This window comes from Dipodomys ordii, unplaced genomic scaffold (assembly GCF_000151885.1).
Source record: "Dipodomys ordii isolate 6190 unplaced genomic scaffold, Dord_2.0 Scaffold76, whole genome shotgun sequence".
NCBI lineage: Eukaryota > Metazoa > Chordata > Mammalia > Rodentia > Heteromyidae > Dipodomys > Dipodomys ordii.
The window spans coordinates 8,536,487-8,560,104 of record NW_012267292.1 but is presented as its reverse complement, the minus strand read 5'-3'; the positions used below and the strand labels follow the sequence as shown (position 1 = coordinate 8,560,104).

General features: G+C 39.6%; 1 pseudogene; it reads right to left on the bottom strand.

Annotated features, from left to right (window-relative positions):
• Positions 1–493: 493 nt before the first annotated feature.
• Positions 494–1,173, bottom strand: LOC105991745 (annotated as a pseudogene).
• Positions 1,174–23,618: the final 22,445 nt, after the last annotated feature.

The window sequence follows — 23,618 nt, the reverse complement described above, 5'->3', positions numbered from 1 at the left end:
CATTCAAGTCACTGATAATATTTAGTTTTCTAGTATAAAATGAAAGGAACATAAAGAAGATAGATAACTGCATCACTACATTTAAAAAGAGTTTTAAATTCTGAATTACCTTGTCTGATAAAAATATATATCAATACACTAAATATTGAATAAAAACCCAAGATATAAAATGTTATTTTAAAATATACTTTTTTTCAGACAAGCACCAGAAATATCTTTAGTTTCTGTACTACTCATTCCAACAGATAAGTTAAAATTATTTCTAATTTAAAAAAAAAATCACAAACTCTGCAGAAATCATTGAAGATGTATCCAAACAACTCTTGAATACATTTGGACATCAAAGTCAGGCAATTCACTTGGAAGAATACCATGAGAACCCATGAAGTTTTACAGTAAGACATTGATGTGTACTTTGTATTGTGAAACTATTTTGTATCTGACACAAAGGATGGACTGGCATTTTTTAAATTTAAGAAAATTAACCGAACCATTAAGACTTGGGAGAAGAATTTGTACAGCTTTCCACAACTTCAAAGAGGTAGTGATATATGCTTGTCCTTCTGGCAGTATTAAATGCAGTTTCTTCCAAGTTGTTCTTCAGACCTGGTTTGATATAATGATTCATCAGAAGGAGATCCAGAGCATCTCTGCTCTCTCTATTCCCAGCAGCAAGATGCAAGGGGGTCGAGAGGCCTTTAGTTTGGGCATTGATACCTGCATCATGATGAAGTAAGAAGGAAACCACTCTGGTGTTATTCCACTTACAAGCACTGTGCAGGGCCGTCCAGCCATCCACAGTTATTGCATGAATATCTGCCGCTTGAGCCACCAACTCATGGACAATGTCTAAGTGTCCACTGTAGGCTGCCCGATGAAGAGGGGTATACTCATCGTCACCCCCAGTATTCACCTGAGCGGCCTTTTGGGAAAGTAGTCTCCGCGCTGTAGTAAACAGATTATTCTTGGCAGCCCAAAGGAACAAATTGCTTAGATCCTTCTTTGTTTTTTCCCCTTGCAATTGATACCACTCTTCACTTTTTTCATCTTGTTCCTGACCAGAGACTTGGGGTCCCAGTGGGAATGAGGTGTCCACGTGTGTTCAAGTTGGTGAAAGTCTGGTGAATTGTCTGCATCTGTTTTTTCATCATGATTTCGTTTCTCTTTTCCCATTTTTACTATTCTAAATTTTAAAAAACCATTTTTAGATGCTAAGGTGGACTTCTAGAGATGCATGACATCTGCTTTATTTTGTTCTACAAGATCATTTGACAGGGGCAATGGTGGAGGTCCCGATGGACGACAGCAATGATTCCACAGGCTCGCACCCGTCACCCTGCGTGTGTCACCGAACCCCCTGGATACAACAAAGCCTCAGTCTGTCGCCTGGCGGGCTGGCGAGCGGCCTGGCAGCGCCCGGGAGCCCAGCGAGTCCTCCCGGGGCCCATGGATGCGGCCCAACCTCCCCCGGACCATCCCCGGAGCCCACCCGGCTCAGCCCCACCCGGAGGCCTGGTCCAGACCCGCCTTCCATTTGGGACTTGAGTTCCAGGCCTAGGCACTGGATGGCTAAGGGTAGCCATCTGAGTCATATCCCCACATCCAGCTTTTGGGTGATTAATTGGAAATAAGAGTCTCACGGGCTTTCCTGCCCAAACTGGCTTGGAATCATGACCCTCAGATCTTAGCCTCTTGGATAACTAGGATGACGGGCGTGGGCCACTGGCACCTGGTTGGCTCTGACCATTTCAATCCAAGTTGCCAATTTCTGGTTCACAGACATGGCTCTTATGTCAATATGGCTGTTGGGTTTTGGTAATCTGGTTTTAAGATGAAACCATTTTTGGTCTGGTCTTCAGATGAAACTCGAATGTGTTTTTGCTAAAGTGACAATTTTCTGAATATTATAATAGCATGACTTAAAAAAAAAAGAATCTGAATCCTAGATCAGTCTAAAAAAGTAGAAAAAATAAGCCTAATCAATCAGATTTTCAGTTGTAAGGCCTGAACTCTGGGCCTGGGCACTGTCCCTCAGCTCTTCAGCTCAAAACTAGCACTCTACCATTTGAGCCATAGCACCACTTCTGGCTTTTTCTGCTTATGTGGTGCTGAGGAATCAAACCCAGGGCCTCATGCATGCGAGGCAAGTGCTCTACCACTAAGCCAACTTCCCAGCCCTCCATCAGATTTTCATAGTTTTCAGTTGCCTTTCTGTGTAACTCCAGAAAGGAGATGGCATTTACAGCCATTCCTGTATACAACAAAATAGCCAATGGCCAACACAGTGCAAACCCAGATGAACACATGTTTTTGCAAGCATTTTTTTAAGCTGAAGGTTGAGAAATAACCAATATTTGAGTGTTACATCCACCCACCAGCAAGCCACACATCCCACTGTATTTAGTACTGAGTAACAGGATGTTTTGGCTCCTCATGGGCACAATCAAACCAGCTCTGATAGTATTGGCACTAAGTAGCAGGGGAACGTTTTATTGATAGCCATCTGCCTGCTTCTCCCAAACCCCAGCCATTTGAAATGTCCCAGAGAAATAAAAGGTGTTTGTTCCTAATAGTGTGTGTATTGAGTTTCGAGGGAGCCCGAGACATATAGGATCTTGGCTTATTTTTTCTTTTTGTTTTTCACACACACACACACACACACACACACAAAGATTGCCATTTAAAGAAGAATTTCTATCAGCTGTAAGCTTCAGCTCACAAGTGTTTGTGTAGCTGTTAATGTTAAAAACAGAAGCTGTGGCATCCATTTTAAGTTTCAAACATAAAAGAAAAAAATGTCTCTCTTATTTAGAAGGCTTTTCTGTTTCCCAGCAGTACCCGGCCAGGATATTTGCTTTAGGCAAAAGGAAGGCAGGCAGAAAGTCAGCCACGAAATGGCTTTTTTAAAGTGTGGCAGATCATTAATAACCAGTGAAGGATGGACTCGGGACGCCTTGTAGCACACATTGCTAGAACTGAAATTCATTCATTAATATTCCAATGGAATATTGTTTACACAAAACATTTAAATTCTAGCCCACAGTACCTTTTAAACAACTTGAGAGACTGGTCAGCCATAACTCCCAGAATTTTGATTATCAGCTTTTGAGGAAAGAGAAGTCACTGCACCCCAATACAGAAATAAGTTGTCTTTTACCATGAATCAATTCCAGTTTAATTCTCTATACTCAACTACCTCAAAATGCTGAAAAATCCATTTCTTTGGAAATCATTTGGCTCTCATAATATAGAATGTGCCATATTTATTTTAACAATTTTTTTAGACCTGCTTCAGCATGACAGAGTTTATCAGCCTATGCCAGGAGTATTCTAAATTGCAGTTTAGTCTGTCTAAAACAGGCTTATCCCTGGGGAGCCACAGGCATGGAGAAAAGGAAACACAAAGTCTACATTTGGAGAGGAGAGGGATGATTGGAGAGAACAGGGGGAGTTTTCATTTACTAGCAAACCAACATATATACACTAAGTAACGTGAGTGGTCCCAGAAACTGCTAGACCATGCACACCAGTGTCTAGCTCTACACACAGGTTGAACACAGGTTGAGAAGGGAGAGAGAGAGAGAGAGTTTTGCTAATTCTGCCTCCTTTGGCAGCAATGTGTCGGGAGGTAGAAGGTAGGCATGTTAGAGCAAAACCAACTATCAGGGAGTCGAGAAAATGTTGCTTGTTTGTTTCTGCCAGTACTTAGGCTTAAATTCAGGGCTTGGACACCGTCCCTTAGATTTTTTGCTCTATCTGGTGCTCTACCAGCTTGAACCATACTCTACTTAGGATATTTTGGTGGTTAATTGGAGATAAGAGTCTCACAAACTTACTGCCTGAGTTAGCTTTGAACTGATCTTTGGATCTTAGCTTTCTGAGTACCTAAGATTATAGGCATGAGCCATAGATTTCAAGCTGATTTTCTTTTATATAGTATTGCCCAAGAAGAGAAGAGAAACAAAACAAGTAATAAATAACATGCCCTCGTTTATCCCAAGCCTAAACAGTTCTGAGAGTTGAGGGGCTACTGATCCTCCTTTCCTGCCAGACCTATGGCCATAACCAACCCATGTGTTACAGAAGGTAAGTCATTTTCCTATCTAAACACCAAGCATTCAGTTCTGGGTAGAAATATCTGTATTGATATTTTGTAGCTTTCTAGACTTCCTAATAAGAACAAGCCCTGTTTGTTTAAGTAGCAATCTTTTCCTACACACCCCCATTCCACGCTACCCTCGTCATTTTATTTTTTTAATCTCTCAAAGGAAATGTCATCAAAAAAACATAAGGAACTAGTCATTAGTATGCCTAACATGGGACATTTTTTATGTAAAGCTCTGAATCCATTGTGAACAAAAGCAACCGTTCAGAACTCAAAATAAAAAAAAAAATTGCCCAGCAATTTTAAGTAAATGGGCAAGATTAATGGATTGTCATATAATGGAAAAGGAAAACTATTAGGAAAAAAAACTGAAAGCGACTCTACAAAATTGGTTTGGAATTGAGAGTCTACCTGCAGACCTCTCAGCCAGCGCATTACTGTCTGCAGTACTTTTTCAGCTAAGCAGCATATTAATTTGAAAGCCTTAGCTTGCACGGACACCCTAGCACTTAGTGGTTGGTTTTATGTTTAAAATGCTTAGCATGAAACCTGTGCTGAAAGTTTGCCCAAACATCTCATAGTTGATTGCAAACCAGAGTGCCTGGGGGTTCGGAGTCCACGCCTCAAGAATGTTAGTGACTGGGGGACTTTTTGGCTCCAAACACCTGGATTTGTCAAGGCCTCTTAGTGGCCGCTGGGAATGTGCCCTGCCTGGGGCCCTGAGCCTCTCTCCCCATCACCCCTGTGACAGATGAAAACACAACAGGGTCTGTTGCCTGACTGACACATTCCTCTCCTGTCTGCCTCTGAAAGGACTTTATTTAACAGTCCTGGAGTCAGGCTTTTGACTGACAGATTGTGAAGGCTAAAAGTCATTCAGTTCCATTAAGCTCTGTAACTGCTCTGGAACAAAACACCTTTAAAAAAAAAAAGTGGGGCGGAGGGGGAGAAAATAGAGCTGTGGAGAGTTGAGGGCATGAGCTTTAGGGAGAAAAAAGGGGATTCTTTTCAGGTTCAAAAACAATCCTTCTCTTTGCCTTCTGTCTATCAATTAGGGCAGCATTCCCCGAGGGATATAGGCCTGGCCTCATTGGTGTCATTCAGCTGCCAATCTCCTGACAGGGACACCAAAGGGCCTCATGTAGCGCTGCGGAAACTGTCTGTCAGGCCATCAGCAGCTGCTATGACGACATCGCTTCTATTTTTCCTAGGACTATTATAGAAGGGGCAGTTTACCCCAACACAGCCTCAGAATCTCAGCTCTCAAATATCTGTTCTTATTTTTCTTTCACACACACACACACTATCTTCTCAACTTCAGTATGAATTTCTTCACAGAAACAACCTCAGTCTTCCTTGCCTTGTAGCCTGTGAGATAAATGAAAATTGACTAGTCAAGGACACGGCCATGAGTATAAGAAAGGACTTCTGCTTCTGGAAAAACTCAAGTCCTGACTAAATGCTTTCAATGACTTGGGTTCGGGCAAGTCAAAAGCAGCACAATTTGCAATGAAAGGTGGCTCACTGGGCCCAAAGGCCTGCCCAGGACCCGGAGCTGTGTGGAGACCTAGCGTGGGCCCCATGAGCAGCTTTCTGCCAAGCCTCAGCCTTGTTTGGGTTTCATTCCCCGCTGAGTTTTGCTTGGATCCAAAAAGACTCCCATGGAGCCCTGAACTTTAAGCCAAACTCAGCACCAAGCAACCACTTCCCACTCCTCAGTCCACCTCACTCTCTCCCTTCCCCAAGGCTAGATTCACAAGCTAACCTGGGTTTGACCCAAACATTCCTCAACCTCAGCTGAGCCCAAGACAAACCAAGAAGGTACATGTTTACCTGAGCTTTCTGGCGTGGCTGGGAAAACAAAACAAAAACAAAACCTTCCTCTGCTTCCTTCTTACTGTCTGCACCTTTCTGCTCATTCTAGATCCTTCCTGAGACAGGGGAGGCAAATCAGATCCTGTGACAGTGACCTGCAAAAGATCTTCAGCTGTCACTTAGTGTTCTGTGATGGCCCTGTTTGCAATCATTGGCGTTTCCCTGAAAAAAATCTCTTTTCACAGTGTAGAGAGCTACCTCCAAATGGTAACGGTAGTACTTTGTATCAAACTGAGAGCTGGAGAGCTTGGCTGCCAAGCCCCACAGTGTGGCTGCTGTGTTGCACTGATTCTACCTCTGCTACAGTTCTGCACATGCGCCGTACCAACTGTACAGAGTGTTTGGCCAAAACCCCGTGAGAACACGCACGTAAAGCTGTCTCCACGCTGCCAGGGCCAAGACGTCTATCACTTTTCCTCCTTAATTCTGAAAACACTGCTGGGGTCCTGGTACTTCCTGCGCATAAATCTGTTCACAAGCAACATACTGGTTCCAAGCACCAGATGCTGGGCCTTGGATATAAAGCCTATGCCTGGGGAAATTCAGAATTAACCAGATTTTTGGCACTCGGAATCTATGCAGAGAGGAGCAAATAGACAATGTGACAATTATGGGGATGGGGATGGGGATGATGATGATGATGATGATGATGATGATGAGAGAAAGGTTAACTTGCTTTTCCTCTTCTGACTCTCTAGATTCAGGAAGACACCCTCAGGACGCAAGCCTTTGTCATCCGTACCAACAGCAGCTGCAGTAGTCATAGGAGGCCTAATAGTTCACCAATGCATGAGCATTTCAGGCAGGCTGTTGTTGCTACAAATTTCATCATTGAAGTAGAGAGGAAGTGGGCAGTGGAAGATAGATAGGACTCCACACAGAGTTTAGTTCCCAGAGGCACCACTGGATCAAGAGACTTGGAGAGCCGGGCACTGGTGGCGCCTGTCTGTAATCCTAGCTACTCTGGAGACTGAGCTCTGAGGATCAAGGTTCCAAAGCCATTCTGGGCAGAAAAGTCCATGAGACTCTATCTGCAATTAACCAGCAAAAAGCTGGAAATGGGGTTGTGGCTTAAGTGGTAGAGCACCAGCCTTGAACAAAAAAAAGAGAGCTTTAGGCTCTGAGTTCAAGCCCTAGTACTTACTTGTGTGCGTGTACATGCACGCGCGCACGTGCATACACACACACACACACAAAATTAAATTAAATAAATAGGGAAAGCATTTTGCTTTAGGATGATCTACTTTGGGAGCATCATTTGAAGTACAAGCTGATGCCTTATACCTCCAGACACCAAATGGTGGCATGTATTCCTACTAATGTCCTGCAACCCTACCTGTTGTCCTTAAATTTTCCACAAGAACTTCAGATCCCATGTAAGCAATGTTCACATTTACATCCTTACCATATTCAGTGGTTTCCAAAATTCTCTTGATCAAAAGCTCCAATCAGATTTGAAAATGAGATTGTGCACTGGAAGGTCAACCGTCTTTGTTTCTTATATTCCCAAGTGAGTCTGGGCCATTTCTCTCCACCTTGAATTCTGCACAGTGCTCTCTGGCTTGTGTTTCAGCATCTGTTATTTCTGGTACTGTGCCTTCCTGGTTTTTCTTTTACATTATGCCAGCAAGAGTTAGGCCATCCTTTGGGCTCCAATGACAGTCATATTTCCTTTCTTGTGTATAATTATTCAATTTTCTTATGTCAGTTCCCTTTGACTGGTTATATTGTAGATAACTTTAAACCAAACCTGTGACACTTCAATTTCAACTGAATAAATAGTTTCAACTACTTAGTATTTGTACATAAATTTAGATAATGTACTCATTTCAGTGAGTAGATTTTCACACTGTGAATTAGTTTACTCTCCTTGAGTTCTTACAGACATAAAAGAGCAATAAAATCCATCATAAACACCATTCTTGCAGTTTCTTGCAGAATGAATCTTTCTATTTCAATCCCATGCAAAATATAGGCAAGAAGCATAGAATCACTAACCTCCAGTTCTTCCCCCACCAAACTAGGAAAATCCTAAGCCACAGTATAAATGCATAACCTGTCCCTTTGTGCTTGGATGTTTCATCTTTTAGTCCAGAGTATAAGAAGGGGTATGGATTGGAATGACTATCACAGTCCCTCATAGGATGAATCTTTTATGCAGTAATATGTTCTTTGGAATGTTGTGAATTTCTAAAAGTTGTGAAAACTCATTTACAAAGGTAGATACACAATATCATCATTATTAGTTTTACCCACCATTTTCTATTAGCCATCCACAGAGATCTCCTAACAAAGCAGAAATCATTGTGAAGGACATTGTATCTAGAAAGTATACCAGAATAAATCAAAATAGCTAAATGTAATTGTCTGGGGAAAAAATCCAATACATCTTTAAATAACTAAATTACATATGAGATGGATGCCAATTCTTGGCACTTAAAGGAAGTATTTGGAAGAGCTTATTTGAAAAGATAAAAGGAATTGATCTATTAAAAATGCAAAGGTAAAGCCAGTGGCTCACACCTGTTAATTGCTGCTTAGGAGGCAGAGATCTGAAGATCATGATTTGAAGCCAACCCTGGCAGGAAAGTTATGAGACTTTTATCTCAAATCACCAAAAGCAGGAAGTATAGCTGTGGATTACATGGTAGGATGCTATTCATCAGCAAAAGACGAATCAAGGACAGTGGTGCGTGCTCACGCGCACGTGTGCATGCACACACACTCAACACATACAACACACACACAAATTTAGGTGTAAGTGTTATTCCATCTCCAACACCACAAAGAAATATCATATCAAAATAAACAAAATTCATTAATCAATCCATCAGCCTCTGTCTGAATCCTCAATTGCTAGATCCTATAGCTTATAATTTCATAACTTTATTAGAAGAGTCATCGTGTCAAAGAAAATCATTTTTCCAAATGAGAATTTCAAGCTAAAGGTAAAATTAACCCTGGTTGAGAATACTGAAGACTGAAAGGACTATAAATCTTATTCAAATATTTAGGATTTACCTGAATGGGATATAAATCTTATCCAAATATTTAGTATTTCCCTGTTGTAACTGTTGCTTTTATATATAACTCGCTTGCTTTTTTAAAAAACAATCTGAGCCCTTTAACTTTCTTTTTTAAAAATTTTTATTGTGAAAATACTGTACAGATGGGTTACAATTACATGGGCAAGATAATGAGTACATTTCTTATCAAGCATTGTAGCCTCCTCCTTTGTTTCCCCTTCCCATCCCTTTCCATCCTCCCTCCCTCCCCCCTACATTTAACTTTCAAATGTTTGCTTTGTTTTTAAATATAGGAGATGGAATGGGAGACACGGGGGGGGGGGGGAAACAACCAGAAGGGAGAAATAAAATTAACTAAGCTTTTCACTATGGCTACTCTTGATCAGCCCTGAAGTGAAAATATATAAGCTGAACTGAGAAGTCACAGAGCCCCAAAGATGAGTCAGAGCAGCCTGAGAGCCAGCAAAATGCACACAACTTTTTCAAAGATGGTGAGAAATAGTCAAAAGTGTCATCATTTCATAAGTGAAGTTCATATATTGGTTCCTCTGTAGCAAAGTAACTAATTGTCAAACTATTTCTACCCCTTAATATTTAACTTTGACTTCTAACTTTGGTTAGAAGCAATTTCTTCTAAAATGCTCTTTAGGATTTTGTGAACAAAAAGCAAATTCTCACAAGGCACACTGACTTCTGCTTTCTTAAGAAAGCCTCCTGAGACTGAAAGCCTACTGCTATTAATACATTGAAAATGAATGTATATCATGGTATTTTTATTGTAATTTTAAGGGGAGTGGATGTTAAAAACTTTGGCAAGAGTCACTTGTTTTAAAATGTTACTCCAAGATCTAAATCCTAGTTTTCATGGCCTTCAACCATTTGTTTCTCTATCTAGCAGCGTTGACAAGTTCACAATGCTAAGCTGCCAATTCTTATTCCTTTCTGGAGCCTCCTCATCTTTCCTGGGAATGGGAAATGATTTGAAATCTCCACATTTCTGCAGAGGCTCTGGTGATAGTAAATCAATAAAAAAAAGAATCTAGCTCATTCTGGTTTTCATTTGCTCTGTACATTAAGTTAAAAAAAACACTTTAAATGCCTGATTTCTCACATGAACTAATCAGTACATGACCATTTTCTGCTCACTTGATAAATATATGAAAGTTGGAACACAAGCAAAAGATTGACAAGTGAGAATGGCTAAAAGATCTCATACCATTCTTCTGAACAGTCTCAGACTACCTGGCTAAGTCACTGTCCCTCTTAATCCCCAACTGTGTTTCTTGTCTGTCTTGCCATAATAGAATGTGTGCCCCTTCCTTGGGTTTCTGGTAAAGACCTTCCATAAGGATTTTTGTTTTTCTCACCTCTTTTCTTAATGATGCAGATCATAGAGGAAAACCAAACTCCAAGCCAATGAAGAAACTAAAACAAACTTCTCCAAAATGGTGACAAGGAAATTCAAAGTTCCCTTCAGTTCTTTTAGATGTACATTAATTACATCAAGATTGGTTCCTCCTCTAAATACTTGAAATGTTCCTTTCTTTGTCTGGTTTTCTAGACCAATCACCCATGTGTATACTTTTAAATAGGTGTCAGAAAACATACTTCACTCTGGATATGGCTGCCACATTTAGAATTTGGGCTCTTATAAGGCAGAAGTGGCCCTCATGCTGGACCTGATGCCCATTCTTGAGTAAATGAACGCATCTCATGATACCTGGCAGCAGGAACATGAACACACACCTGTAGCCTGGGCATTTGTACCTCACTGGCATTTTTAAAGTATTTAAAAGAGAGAAGGGTCCCTATTAACAGGACAACTAATCTAAGAGAGGAAGTTCCCATCCACCCCAAACCAGAGTCCATAAAATCATCAAGCTTTCCTTCTAAATTTGAGTTCGAACTTTTAAAATTAGATGCCTCTTTACTACTAGTTTCTATAACTCATTGGATAGCATGCCAAATCTCAAAAGCAATAAAAAGCAAAAGTCAGCTCATTTTCAGCAAATAGAAAGCCATGGCAAGGAGTCACTTTGAAATCAAGGAGACACCAAAACACAAAAAATGTCCACATACTAATTAACTTTGTCTTCATGTTGATGGTATGCCTCTAGGCAAATCTGAAATGTTTCAGTTATAGCATTCTTCCTCTTGTGAAAAGTCTATTGTCTTTACAGAATTCTTTTTTATTTCTACTGGTCAAGAAAAAGCAAAGAATTATAACCCCAATTGTAAAATGTTTCAAAAAAAGAAACAAGTGTATATTTAAAAATACACACTCACTATGGCCGGTAATGCTTTTAACAACACCAAAATGACATTCTGGTCTCTTTTCTTTGGCTATTTCTAGAAGCTTTATGTGAAAAGGAGACATTGAGCTCAATTATGCAGCTGTTTTAGATTTGATTGCTTGGCTTCAATGATTGAATTAATTGTCCCAATTATTCTCTGTAGTTTGTATGTGCAGACCTAGACTCTAAATCTGGTTGGGTGCAGAGTATTAGTGAAAAGAAAAGAAACCTAGATTTAGATGGATTGTTTAAATGGATCAGTAATTAAAGCCTATAATTCTGAACAAGATGCAAGTTTAGTGCGTCTAAGTTGGTCATCTTACAAACAGAAATAGTAACCTCGTTTTTTATCAGAGCAAATCAAGATGCTGGGCTTAAAACCCTTTTCAGCAGCTTTTAGAGAAAATGTCACATAAAAACAAAATAATGCTATGTTTGCCTTGGTCTGCTAGAAAACAGCACTGAAGCAGGAATCAAGCTCTAATATTTTCTTTGGGAGGTGCAATCCTTGGGCAATGAAAATGAGACAAACAGAAGTAAAGCAATGAAGCAGCGTGCACCAAAAAAAAAAGCATTAATATGTTAGCCACTGATTCACAATGAGCCCCTAGGACAGCAGGACCCCACAGAGAGAGGAAAGAAGACATTACCTAGAGCCCTGGCATCTCCTGTCAGCCATAACCTATACAAGGAATTAATGTCCCCAGGCTTCTAGAGTGCTCCACCCAGCCCCTCTGACAGGACCCATGCCTGCAGTACTCAGCACCTTTCACTAGCACTGTGATGGGTTAGAAGAACTCAGATGCCCAGGAGTGTTCACTAGATGATATCCGGTTATACAACACTGTGGGCCCTCCCAAAAGTGAAAAACACAAAACACTCAGGAGGCTGAGTAAGGCAATATAGGAAAGCCAGGAGAAAAACCAAGAGAATCCAAGGAAGATATGTGTAATACAATGAGATATGTGTAATGCAAATGCATTTAGCCAATTGAAACAAATTTAGTATACAAATAACTAGCCAAGAATACCAAAGAGGCAATCATTTTGCTGAAGTATAATAGCCAAAATCAATAATATTAAAATTTCTGACAAATCAGAACACTTTATCTAAGTAAATAATTTAAATCAAAAGGGCAAATATTAAAACTATGGATACGTTTACACCTTTCTAGAAGATACTCCATCACCATTAGGTGATGGCCTAATTCTAGGGATTAAGCCAAACTCTTCTAGCAAATAGGAATTCACTTCAGTCTGCATGGGCAGCCTCTGCTTTGCCAGATTCCAAGTATTGAGAAGTAGGGTAGGTGCAAAATTCATGGGCATTGTCTTTCTATTGAAGACCTTGAGCTCTAGTCAGGAGTTTGGTGAACGTTTTACTTTATTACAGGCTCAACAATCATTCCGCCTACTAATAAAAGTGTCCCAAATATTATTTAAGGACTACTCTCCTCCTGGCCTCAGCCTGAAGTTCAGGTGGGGTTAACTCCACATCTAGCTCCAACAGCCTTCACTCCAGGCCCAGCCAAACAAAACCACAAGGTTGACTCAGGAGCCAATCTAAACCAGGACTCATTCCCTGCATCTAGAACCCTACCAATCTGTTTGTTCTTACCATGTAAGGCAACCCTGAATAATAATAATACCAACAGCAACAACAACAGTACTGAGCAAGGGAGGAGAGAGAGAAATGGAGAGAGATTTGATCTATCTCTAAGAGCATCATTGTTGGAACCTACAGATCTAGTCCAACATAGGTTCCCTTTTATGGCTTAAACTAATTTGTGTTCAAATTTTTGTCCGGAGGGACAGGGAGAGGGGAAGGGGAGGGAGGGAGGTAAGCACAATGTGTTTTGAGAAAAACCAAATGCTTTGGGAATTCTAGACAAATAGTATTCTTTCTTTAGGTCTCTATTGGCAGAGTGGCTAGATCTACATTGATGACCTGCAAACTATTCCAGCCTGACCCCATCCCTATATCCTATGGCTCAGGGAACTTCTGGCTCATAAGGGCTTCTCTCCTGATGTCCAGGACAACTCCAAAGGAAATGACCATATTCACAACCATCTGTTTACTAGTAAAGCAGTGCAGCTTTCTCTTGAAGATTCCATCTGAGTATATGGAAGATTACGGGTTGGAAATGCAAACCCAAAGCCAATTAGTGGAAGAGGACGTGAGCCTGCCAATAGATAATCAGCACACCACCTGCAGCACTTCAAAAAAATTACCTCATGAATTCCTCAATCCTTAGTTAAAGCCTAAGACTTCACCCTTAAGCAAATGAATCACACATGTGATTCAGAGAGATGTGCACTGGACTGGGTAAAGTTCTGTAGCTGTTCTTTATGAAGATGAAAATATATGGATATTGATACATATCAATAAGTAAGAAAAATCAAAGCTCCTGGCATTGACATCATTCTAGCAGTGGCTCACAGTGTAACAACTGACGTTATTATAAATATGCCCAGTATTAACCCATAAAATGGCTTTTAGTCAATGGGAGATTCTTTTTTTTTCTATTTTTCAGTATCTCTTTTTGTTTTATTGTGAAAATACTATACAGAGGGGTTACAATTACATGGGTAAGATAATGAGTACATTTCTTATCAAGCATTGTACCCTCCTCCTTTGTTTCCCCTTCCCATCCCTTCCCATCTTCCCCCTGCCCCCCCAATCCTCCCCGCTCCGCCCACCCCCCCCACACCAAAGTTGTAAAGTTCGTTTTCGACATAGACTTGTACATCTCATTGTTGCAATGGGTCCGCCTGTATCCCTATTTAAATGATTTTTTCCCCTTCCCCTCCACAAATTATACTGACATCAAATATAGTGAAAGCAGGGGTTATACTGTGGGGGAGGGACATACAAAGCAACAAAGAAATAACCTCATAAATGTGTTAGAAACATAGCATGAAAGAAAAAAAACATTTGAATACATATCTTAGGGTTCATTTTCCTAACATCACCTTATCTGACCTTTTCTGCTTGACTCAGACATATACTAGATATTGCAAATAAGGGAAACCATGGGACCTATATTTCTTTGGGCCTGGTTTACTTCACTTAATATAATTTTTTCCAAGTCTTTCCATTTCCTAACAAATGGGGCAATGTCATTCTTTCTGATGGAAGCATAGAATTCCATTGTGTATATATACCACATTTTCTTGATCCATTCATCTACTGAGGGGCATCTGGGTTGGTTCCATATCTTAGCTATGGTAAATAATGCTGCAATAAACATAGTCGTGTTGGTAGCTTTAGTGTGGTCTTGTTTGTAAGCATTTGGGTAAATGCCCAAAAGTGGGATTGCTGGGTCATAGGGGAGCTCTATGTGAAGTCTTTTGAGGAACCTCCATACTACTTTCCAAAGTGGTTGAACAAATTTATATTACCACCAACAATGCAATAAGGTTCCCTTCTGTCCACATCCCCTCCATCTATTGTTATCAGAGTTCTTGATTATAGCCATTCTAACTGGAGTGAGGTGGTATCTCAATGTTGTTTTGATTTGCATTTCTTTTATGGCTAGGGAGGTTGAGCATTTCTTCATGTGTCTATTGGCCATCCTTCTTTCTTCTTCAGAGAAGTTTCTCTTTAAGTCTTTAGCCCACTTATTTATTGGGCAGTTGTTTCTTTGAGGATTTGTTATTGGGGGATTTAATTTTTTGAGTTCCAAGTATATTTTAGACATGAGACCCTTGTCTGTTGTATGACTAGTGAAGATCTTCTCCCAATCAGTAGGCTTTCTATTGATCTTGCTAGCTATGTCCTTTGCCATGCAGAAGCTCTGCAACTTCATGTGATCCCATTTGTCCAACCTTTCTTTGATTTGTTGTGTTTCCGGGTCTCTATTAAGAACATTTCTGCCTGTGCCAAGGAGACCTAGGGTTTCTCCTATTCCATTCTGTAATGTTTTCAGAGTGTCTGCTTTGACTCGAAGGTCTTTGATCCATTTGGAGTTGATTCTGGTGCAGGGTGATATATAAGGATCTAGCTTTAGTTTTCTACAAGTAGTTAACCAATTTTGCCAGCACCATTTACTGAAGAGGCTATCTTTCTTCTATTTATTTTTTTAGCTCCCTTATCGAAGATTAGATGGCTATAGGTCTATAGGTTCATTTCTGGGTTTTCAATTCTTCAATGGGAGATTCTTCACACACTAGATGTTATATAGGCAAAGGGAAAGAAGGGCCTATTTCAGGCCTTACTGGAAGGAGGACTATATTTGGTTTGACTTTCATTTATTTATTTATTTTTATTTATTTATTTATTTGTCGGTCGTGGGGTTTGAACTCTGGGCCTGGGCGCTGTCCCTCAGCTCTTCAGCTCAAGGCGAGCACTCTACCACTTGAGCTACAGCGCCACTTCTGGTTTTCTGGTGGTTTATTGGAGATAGGAGTCTCACGGTCTCTCCTGCCCGGGCTGGCTTTGAACGGCGATCCTCAGATCTCAGCCTCCTGAGTAGCTAGGATTACAGGCGTGAGCCACCAGCGCCCGGCTTGGTTTCCTTTCATAATAGCTCTGCTGCATAGAGTATTTTTTGTTCTTAATATATATTTTTATTGTAAAGATACTGTACAGAGGGGTTACAGTTCCATGAGCAAGTAATAAGTCCATTTCCTATAGAGCATTGTTGCACCCTCCTTTATTTTTCCCCTACCACCCCTTTCCTCCCCACTTCTCCAATTCCTCCCTCCCGCTCCCTCTGCTCCCCCCTGCAAAGTTGTAAAGTTCATTTTTGTTTGTTTGTTTCTTTGTATGTTCTTCCCCCATGGTACAACCCCTGTTGTCATTGTATTTGATTCCAATGTCCTGCATCTTATATATACATTTTTCTAATTTGGGGAGGGGAAGGGAAATAACAAAATAAGGATACCAGATGACCCATTGTAATAATGAGAAGTACAAGATTCTTATAATTATTTTACAGGGAAGAAACTGAAGCTCAGAGACCTCAGTTAATTTGCCTGAGATCACATAATTGACAAGCAACAGCACCTAACTACAAACCCAAAGGTGGCATCCTCGCCCATTATGCACAACAGCTTCTCCTATTTTTTTAAATTTTTTTTTCTAGAGAAGATGCAGTTCTCCTGCATTCACCTGATTAATTAGCTTGACAGCTTTTCTTTCTCAACTTGTCTCTCTCCCTAACTCAGAGAAAGCTAACATTATGTATTTGTAACTAAGTGAACAGCCTCATTCCTAGTGCATTCCTGGCAACAATGGAGACATGTAAATACTGCTAGAAGAAAGAATAAACAAACTTTATAAAAGTCTTATTAGACAAATTCTTAGGTGGCAAAGTGGAAGAAATGAAAATACAAAAAAGAGTTTTGAAGGGAAGAACTTTTTTTGCATTTTTATTGTTATTGCGAAGGTGATCTACAATGGGGTGACAGTTATCTTAACAGATCATTGTCATTGTGAAGGTGATCTACAGTAGGGTGACAGTTATCTTAACAGATCACCCTTGCCTTGCTCTCTCCCAGTTTTACCATCTTGTTCCCGCCCACAAGTGGTATAGTTCATTTTCAACATAGAGTCTAGTGAGTATTACTGCTTCATTTTGTCCCACTATTTCTATCCCTGCCTCACCCTCCCAAGCATTTTAATGAAGACTTCAAGACTAAGAAAAAAAATTGACACATGTAGAAAAGGAAAGAAAATTCCAAGGAACATTGTGAAGAACGTAACATGTTAAGTTGAAGGTAGGTTTTCAGAAAAGGAAATAGTTAAGGGTGCTTAATAGGTAAGAGCTGATAAAGAAGTATTAGGGGTAGCTGAAGGGGCCAAAGTGTGGAAGGCCTTTCCAGGATCCATCTGATGGCTTCTCTAACCCCCCACCTATACTGCACTGAGAGGGCTTCTTCACTTGTGTGTGATGGATGTGAGTGTGACTGTCCTCTCTGAGTCTAGGCACCCACTCCCAAGCGATGGAAGGGAGAGGGAACACGAGAAGATAATCAGAACTGAAGTCCAGAGATGAACAATGATCCCAGATTCAAATTAGGGATTCATATAAGCATATCAAAAGAGATGCTAAACAAAATTAACCCCAAGATAGGGACACGCTGTTGTTTTTAATGTAGTAGGTGATTTTTTGTTTGTTTCTTTTGCATGGTTTTCCCCAGGGTATAACCCCTGTTGTCACTGCATTTGATTTTGGTGCCCTGCATCTTGTATATACGTTTTTCTAATTTGGGGAGGGGAAAGGGAAATAACAAAATGCTGAAACAAAGACACAGGCTGATCCATAGTAACAATGAGATGTACAAGACACTGTTGAAAACAAACTTTACAACTTTGGCCAGGGGCAGGGGGAATGGTTTTGGGGAGGGGGGGAGAGAAGAGTTGGGGAGGTGGGGAGAGAAGGGATGGTAGGGGAAAAACAAAGGAGGGGGTAACAATACTCAACAGGAAAGGTATTCATTACCTTACTCATGTAACTGTAACCCCTCTGCACAGTATGTTTACAATAAAAAATATTTTTTTAAAAAAGAGCTGGAAAGATGGCTCAGTGGTAGAGTGCTTGCCTTGCATGCATGAGGCCTTGGGTTCAATTCCTTAGCACCACATAAGCAGAAAAAGCCAGAAGTGGCGCTGTGGCTCAAGTGGTAACTTTTCAGGACTCAAGGGCAATAATCCACAGGGCCTTTTAATTCCTCATATGAATGAAAGAAGTTAAAGTAATCAGATAGCTAGAGTAGAAAGGCATCCATGACTACCCAAGGCAACACACACACACACACACACACACACACACACACACACACACGGTAAGTCTGAGCCACAAATGATTCCCAACATTGTTAGCAAAACCCAGATAATAGTTGTCTAATTCAACATGGTGACGGTATCTCAGGAGGCACAGGTGACATGTAAGGTCAAGGAAGAGGCCCTGAAACAGCACCCCTGTAGCAAATGTGAAGGGTTTAGTTACCTCCTTGCTTGAAACCCAAGATGGGTGAAGGAAAAGAGGTGTTGAAATGTCCGCAGTTGGCAGTGACACCTGAGAACAGGGCCAGTCCTGTGCAGGGAGCATGCCATTTGTTGCAAATACTTTAGAATCTTCTGGCTCCCTCAAGTTCTAACTTCTATTCTGGGGGAAAAAAAAAAAGAAAGAAATGAAAAAAAAATCATGTTGCTCTTAGACCCAAAGCTATTGTATTGGGTTAGTTGTCACATTGAAACGGACACAAGACAAACCTTTATTAAATTAAATTTCAAATGAAAATATCTACTGGATATATTAAATAGGGAGACTGCCAAGCTTCCGTCTTCAGCTACAAGATGAGTCCTTATCGCATGTGAACTCTTTCCAAATAGAAGCTATTAGAGACTGGAAAAAAATACCAAGTGCATGTCTGATCTTCTGGTGCCTCTAGAGAAGAGAACAAGTAAGCCCTGAGAGGCACCACCCTAAAGCTGGATTGGTCTGCCCATCTGACAAAGCCCATCTGCCCAGGCTGACAAAGCAGCAGGGAGACTGAAGCTGGTAGTGCTAGATCAAAGCAAAAAGGTGCCTGAAATCTAGGACTTGGTGCTCTGTGCTCACCTCTCTAGTCTCCCAGCTCCTCTACTCACCACCCTTGAAAGATGGAAGACCTGAGGGAAACAGGAAGCCAGTATAGGGGCTCAGCATCACTATGTTTACAAATGAGGCTGGGGCATGGGAGGGAGCAAGAGACTTACCACTATCTTGGCTAAGTGCAGATGACCAGAAATAGACAGGGAACAGAGGCTTTGTGTCAATCAAATACACACATTTCTCATTCTAATAGCTCTGAAATAAGGATGTATCTCATAATCAATGGGATTGATTTCAAAACGGGACCTGTTTTTTCTAAGTAATGGATGAAACAATTTTGTATTTTCAGATGGGACCTTAGCTCCAATAAAATATCAGGATCAGTTATTCGCAATGGTATTCTAAAAATATCTGAACATTCTAAAGAGATAATCTAGAATCCAAAAGGCCTGCTATAACTACAAGAACAAGAATCATAAAACAAACAAAAACAGAAGACCTTAATGCAGCAAGATGGCCAATGCTATTCATTTTCTCAGAATTCATAATGTATGGAAATGTACATAGCATATGAGCCCTTTGCATTTGGAAAATGGCCTTGGGTTGGCTCTAGATGTCTAAGTTGAGGGCAGATGGTGGCAGGTGATAGAATAATGAGATGGTGATTTGATGGTAATAGTAAAATTAAACATTCAAACGAACTTTACAGTTCTGGTCTGGATCTTCCTGTGGATTACATGATCTCAGGCCCAGCTAAGATATTTGCAAATGCAGAGATTGAATCATAAGTGGCTGGTGACTTACCCTAGGCTGCACAGTTGGATAATGATATAGATGGTATCAGAATCCTGAGAAACATATTTCCTAACCATCCTGCCACTATATACCACAAAGAGACAGGGAAAGGATTAGTGCTAGGTATTTCTTTAATATTTTCAAGCTCAAACATGGAGTTATAAAAGATAGTGTCAATAGCAGGTACCAGTGGCTCACACCTATAATCCTAGCTACTCAGAAAGCTAAGACTTGAGGCTCGTGGTTTAAAACCAGTCTGGGTAGAAAAATACCCAATTAACTAGCCAGCAGACAGAAGTAGAGGTATGGATTAAGCAATAAAATGCCAACAAATAGCTAAGGGTGACCTCAAGGTCCTGAGTTTAAGCCCCAGAACCAGCACCCAAAAAAAAAATGTCAAAATGTCAAAGGTAGCTTCCAAAGTACCTGGGTAGTCAAACTTTAACCTTCAAATAATGAGGAGGAGGACTGGTGGCAAGAGTAGATTTTATAGGTAGATAATTAGCAATAAAGAACCTCATTTTAAAAATTCTAGTTAAAAGCCTGGCACTAAAGGTTCATGCTACTGAGGAGGCTGAGATCTGAGGAATGGGGTTCAAAGCCAACCTTGGCAGGAAAGTTCGTGAGACTCTTATCTCCAATCAATCACAGAAAAAGCCAGAAGTGGCACCGTGGCTCAAGTAATAGAACACTAGCCTTGAGCAAAAGGAGCTCAGGGTCACTGCCCAGGCCCAAAGTTCATGCTCTAGGACTGGCAAAAAAAAAAAAAATCCAGCTGAAAATAGAGATAGAAAGGAATCCTTAAGATAGAGGAGTCCTTGTCTACAGTGGATCCTGCATTAGAACAAGCAAGCAATTTTGGGGGTGAAAACAACTACTCAGCTCTCGAGGATAGATGATTAAACACAAGTAGAAATGCTCAACTGCCAGTGAGCATTGAGAAGGTAGTTCCAAACTAAACAGAGATATACATGATGAAAAGATGTATAAATTTTAAACTTTTACACGATTAATACATTTCAACAACTAATTTTATATGTGTGCATATATCTAGTAGATAGATGTGTAGGTAGGTAGAGAAAGAGATACAGAGAGAGAGAGGGAGAGAGAGAGACAGAGAGAGAGAGAGATGTGTAGAGAGATGTGTTTGGAATTTAATTCTGCTCCTTCTCCTATTTCTCCAGCATGGACCCCATATACAAATACCAAAATCTGAGGGTACCCAAACCCCTTATATAAAATGACATAGTACTTGCATATAACGTACACACATACTCCAATATACTTTAAATCATCTCCAGATTATCTATCATTTCTAATATATATATATATATATATATATATATATATATATATGCTATGTAAATAGTTTCTATATTATACTGTTTAGAAAATAAGGATAAGACAAATGTCCACACAGGTTCAATTCAAATGTAATATTTTTCTTCTAATATTTTGATCCAAAATTTGTTAATCTGGGATTCATCTGCGGAATTTACAGATTGGTGGCTTGTTGTAATGACAATATGTCATTCAGGCAACCAAAAAGCCATCACTATTTCCTTGCCGCTGATATGCAAGAGTACTGAAAACAGAAATACCTGAAGCTGTGACTTACACAATGCATTCATTCATTTAACAAACATGTATTGGGGTTTTCCAATGTACTAAGCATTCAGTGCTAGAGGTACACTAAGTACTCAGTGTTAGACGTACAGCAAAGGACAAGACATTCTTCAAATGTTGATTTAATAAATGTTTATGGAATACATGCTATGTATAAAGCTCTGTGCAAAGAGTTGTGTAAATCATAGTTCTTGACTTCAAAGGATCACAGCCAGAGGAAGAAAGAAAATAAACCCCTGCTGGCAATATCAATATACATGAAGTCATCACCTTATGGGGACTGCATTCGCAATTCCAATCTCAAATCAAGTGTCCTGTTACATGTCCTGGAGGAGCCACAGTCTAGGGAGGAAATGAAACCTTTATAACTGTCCTGAGCATGTGGGATTAACATGAGCTCTTGTAAAACGAAATGCCAACTGCAGGGCTGTCTATTGGCCGGTGGCCTCCTCAAAGGCATATATGTTTATTTATTTATTTGTTTATTTATTTGCTAGATTTATCACATTTGCAGGCTATGCCATTTGGCCTCTGGGTCAAAATAAATCACATTTAAAACTTAACAGCATTCTTAAACATTGTGTGCCCCTATGTGCCCTGACAGACTTTCTAAAGGCTTTACAAGAACAGAATTAAGTCAATTGCACAAATAAATACACTGTGAAAAAACAGAGTTTAAATGTGCCATTAAAAGAAAAAGTAAATTCTGGGAAAGACCTAGAGACAGGATTGAAGTGTTCTGCTATGCTTTTTAAAACTGGAAAACATCTTTTCCTCCAAATGTGGTAGCAGTGAAATTCTGCCTCTCTTCATCTTGATATGTCTGTGTTTCAAAGGGATGGTGATACTCCACGAAGATTTGTCATTAGTCATGGAATGGGATAAAAAGACATCTTTGAGAAAGCTGGCTGTGGCATCTGGAAATTCAGCACAGGCAAATTCTCCAGACTTGAGTCTGAATCTGGGGAATAGCTGAGTATGCAGAAGGAAAGGTGACTTTTTCTTTAAAGGCAGGTGGCTGTTTGGACCCCAGATTTAGGATATTACCAACTAGCATCATTACTATTAAATTCTATGAGCCTCACATATGCTCATCAAGTACTCATTAAAGACCATGTACTAAGAACATATTAGGTGCTATGGCATATCAGATATAAGGCAGGGGTCCTAACAATAAAGAGGTTTTGTGTAAAGTTCAAATTACCCTAATATAGTTAATAGCAATGCATTGTATACTTGAAAATTACTAACAGTCTAGATTTTAAGTGCATGCTACAATTAAATGTCAAATATATGAGGTGATACATATTAGCTTGATTCAGCCATTCTACAATATTATCCATATTTTAAAACCCTTTATTGTGCATCATAGTTTTTGTATATATAAATATATATGTATATTTATGCTTATATATGTGTGTTTGCATATTTAAATACAATATAATTGCTTATATGCATTTTTATAAATTGATGTTATATATTATATAAAATATATAAATACTGCTTTAAATTGATAACTAAGATATGTATTATATTTAAATAAATGTATAAATAGTATTTTCCCTATTTAAAAGTAATGTTTTAATTACCATACATAAGTCCATTTTCAAAGGAATTGATTTATTTGACTGAATCAATTGTTGTCTGATCTTTGATCTGTAAGATATATATGTGTGTGTGTGTGTGTGTGTGTGTGTGTGTATAATATATATATATATATATATATATATATGTAATCTACACCATTATTTTGGATTAACCAGTAGTCACAAGGCCCCAATTACTTTGGATAAGGATCTTGTACTTTTCAATTTCTAATACTACAACAATCTATAGTGTTCTATTTCCCAAGCCTAGAAATAATGGGGATTTAGTGAACACTTAGTAATGTAGACAAGTATTTTCTAGTACTTCTTGTTTTATAACCCATTTCTCCAACAAAAACAACAACAAAGAGAAAAAACAGTTTCAGCTAAAGGTGCATGTGGTTGGAAAAATCGGGTCACCTCTTTAAGTCTCAGGTTCTTCATCTGGATTTCCTTCCAGGATAGTGATAAGGTTCTAATTAGCTATCATATTTGCAGGTGCTTTATAAAAGTCTGAAAGCTACAACAGACTAGCAATCCAACAAGGCAGATATTGCTTTTAAAGAAAACATAAATTTTGACTTTCTATGTAATGGTAATATTTTCATGCTTTTTAAACAAAAAATATTAAATTATAACTTCTTCATAAATGTCAGCAACCATTCAAGTACATTTAAAACCAAAGGGCTGGGAAGGTGGCTCAGTGGTAGAGCGCTTGCCTTGCATGCCTGAGGCCCTGAGTTCGATTCCTCAGCACCACATAAGCAAAAA